Below are 3,598 nucleotides of genomic sequence, written 5' to 3'. Positions count from 1 at the left end.
TTTAGTGGCACTCGGTGGTTGTGATGTCTGGCCAATGAGGTTACAGACACGCTGATAACCGAGAGAAATATTTTATTAAATTGTGATACAGATCGGGTCATTAGCAGTGTGCGGCAGACATGTCCCACTCTACCGACACAAGCCGGCGAAGGTTCGCAGTCGGCAGCGTCTAATGAACTCAATGCTGACTTGAGGCTTAGCGACGGTCGGCCCGACATTGGATCACGGCCTTGACGTCAGCGGCGTACTATACTGTAGAGCCAAAGGAACTGGTACACCTGCCTAATAACGTAGGGCGCTCTCGAGCATGCACAAGTGCCGCAACACGACGTGGCATGGACTCCACTAATATCTGAAGTAGTGCTGGAGGGAATTGACATTATGAATCCTGCAGGGCTGTCCATAAATCCGTAAGAGTACGAGGGGGTGGAGATCTCTTCTGAACAGCACGATGCAGACAGGCTCAATAATGTTTATGTCTGAGGAGTGTGGTGACCAGTGGAAGTATTAAAACTCAGGAGAGTGTTCCTGGAGCTACTCTGTAGCAACTATAGTCGTGCGGGGTGTCGCATTGTACTGCTGGAATTGCTCAAGTCCGACGGAATGCACAATGGACATGAAAGGATGCAGGTGATCAGGCAGGATACTTACACACGTGTCACCTGTCAGAGTCGTATCTAGACGTATAAGGGGTCCCATATCAATCCAACTGCGCTCTCCCCGCACCAATACAGAGCCTCTCGAACAGTCCCCTGCTGAGATGCAGGGTCCATCGATTAATGCGGTTGGTCTCGTTCTTGCAGGACCTTTTTCCGGGCGTAGCGATGTCGGAAATTTAATGTTTTACCAGATTCCTGATATTCACGGTACACTCGTGAAATGGTCGCAGGGGAAAATCCCACTTCATTGCTACCTCGGAGATGCTGTGTCCCATCGCTCGTGCGCCGACTATAACACCAAGTTCAAATTCACTTAAAACTTGACAACCTCCCATTGTAGCAGCAATAACCGATCTAACAACTGCGCCAGACACTTGTTGTCTTATACAGGCGTTTCCGACCACGGCGTCGTATTTTGCCTGTTTACATATCTCTGTATTTGAATATGCATGTCTATAGCAGTTTCTTTGGTCCTTCAGTGTATGTGTCGTGCTGATGCTGTGTTATACAGTGGTGGACGCCTGCACTCAACCGACTAGGGTCTGACTGGCGTCCACCGCGGGGCTGAGGGAAGGCTGTTCTGCACGGGCCACTACCTGCTGCCCTCTTGTAGGAGTTAGACGGTGGCAGCGCGTCCGGCAGGTGAGCTGCGCTCAGGTACCCAGTCCCGCAAGGAGACTCAGTGCAGGTTGCAGCTGGCCAAAACCAGTTTCCAACCCATGGCAGCAGCTGACGGTGCTCAGTCGTCTCGTCTCATCTGACGTGGATCTAACGTCATAGTGGTAGAATCCAGACCTATTTACACGGCTCTGAAGCGCATCTTGTTGGACTAAGTAATGTAGCTCTTGACAAGAGTTCGCCCTGTTGTGGTAACATCGTCCTGCTCGCTACGGCTATTACTGCTGCGCGGAACATTTTTCCGCTGAGTACGCCTAGCCTGCCTTGCAGTCTTTTTGTGTACTTTTTATTCTGACTTATATGTCGCCAAACTGCACTTACCGACTAACATATTCTACTACAATACTTGGCTGCGGAAGGAGCTTATGGGCGCTCAACGTCCAGGTTACCAGCGTATTTTGCTGTGGGCTCTTCCAAACCACTTCTACTTCTACTAAACTAGGTAGTGACAGTGCAAAGCGAAGAAAGTATCTGGCATGGTAGGAATTATAACTGGACCCCCGCAATCCAGAGGGAGTGATGCTAACTACCAGACCAGGAGACGTGGATAATTCTTCCGGAAAGTGTAAGCGATGGTTTCTTATGGAACTGATCGTTGCACTCATCACTAGTCTTGACACATTGCAAGTAGCTGTCTTATTTCATTTCTAGTTACCGGTTTGGCTTATACAGGCTTACGACCAGAATACACTGTGTAGTTTGCAGAGCTCACTGGTGCTCTTATAGTGTATTACTATGTGAATGCTGCCAGCGCTTCAGTCTGGAACAGCACGACCGCTACGGTCGCAGGTTCGAATCCTGCCTCGGATATGGATGTGTGTGATGTCCTTAGGTTAGTTAGGTTTAAATAGATCTAAGCTCTAGGGGACTGATGACCTCAGATGTTAAGTCCCATAGTGCTCAGAGCCATTTTTTTGCTACCTGCGCTGCTACCCTTTCGCTTTCTGGTCTGAAGATGGTATAACCGAATCTAGTTACTAGAAATTAAATTAAAATTTTTTCTTGGTGTGTATCAAAATTTTTGTTAGGCAAGCAGTCGCTAAATTTTGAGAGATGCTATTGCTGAAATTAGCTACGCTTACCAGTCTTACCTTTTGGAGCCCACGGACATGTGAAACTGTGCACTGTGACAGTAACGGCTGACTATCCTACAGAACGACTTTCATTCGACTCTATTACTTTTTTTTAAACCAAAATATTCGATTTCATCAGCGCGAAAAAAGGTTAATGTACTGTGAATCGAAAATGACAAAATAGATTAGAAAATAATCGCAACAGAATAAATTTCAATCCAATAAAATGGGTAAATTCGTCTCCCATCCCCATTTCCTCTCGCGCCACCTGATTGAATCATTGCTACCAACTGTAATGACCTCACACCAAATGAGATACACGTTATGCTTTCCTGATGGTGCAATCACGTCTCGAAAGCAGTTGATATATGTGGTACAGTAGCCATGTCCAGGTAAAATAAACATAAAAAAGCACTCCGTCTTCAGGCCACGAGTGGCCTACTGGGACCGTTCAATCGCCGTGTCATCCTCAGTTGAGGATGTGGATAAGAGGGGCCTGGGGTCAGCACACCACTCTCCCAGTCGTTATGATGGTACTCTTGACTGAAGCCGCTACTACTCGGTCTAGTAGCTCCTCAATTGGCCTCAAGAAGCTGAGTCCCCCCCGAAAAATGGCAACAGCGCATGGCGGCTTGGATGGTCACCCATCCAAGTGCCGACCACGCCCGACAGCGCTTAACTACGGTGATCTCACGGGAACCGGTGTATCTACTGCGGGAAGGCCGTTGCCTAAAATAAACTTAACTACCTGTTAATTAGTAGAGTTCTGAATCCGATCACACGTCACAATATGAGAAAGTTACAATCATTTCGAACCACGAAATCTTACCACTGTTTTACAAATCAAAACTGTAGCACCATATAGTTAAGTCTGTACAAAATCACGCTCGACGCGACATTGGTTAACTTCAAAAGTTCATCATGCTGTAGACAACAACTACCGACTGACTGCTCGAGGAGGTAGGGGACAACTAGCAATAAACACATCATGAGTGACACGCAATATGTTGCCTACCAGTTTCGAGTGCTTACTGCCTGTTTCAGAGCACTAAATTGCATTATATCATTGTCGTAAGTCTTCCGGACTGCTTCGGTGTTTCCCGAGTAGACAATATCCAGGTAACTGTCAATTAGAACTTCACTTGTAATGTAATTAGAAGTATAACCAATATGGGAAATTTGTAAAGA

The 3,598-nt window shown here is 46.8% G+C and overlaps 1 pseudogene; it reads right to left on the bottom strand.

Annotated features, from left to right (window-relative positions):
• Positions 1 to 3,022: 3,022 nt before the first annotated feature.
• On the bottom strand, positions 3,023 to 3,140 carry LOC126177889 (5S ribosomal RNA; annotated as a pseudogene).
• Positions 3,141 to 3,598: the final 458 nt, after the last annotated feature.

This window comes from Schistocerca cancellata, chromosome 3 (genome assembly GCF_023864275.1).
Source record: "Schistocerca cancellata isolate TAMUIC-IGC-003103 chromosome 3, iqSchCanc2.1, whole genome shotgun sequence".
Taxonomy (NCBI): domain Eukaryota; kingdom Metazoa; phylum Arthropoda; class Insecta; order Orthoptera; family Acrididae; genus Schistocerca; species Schistocerca cancellata.
The sequence above is the reverse complement of the archived record's forward strand: the minus strand, read 5'-3'. Positions and strand labels throughout refer to the sequence as shown.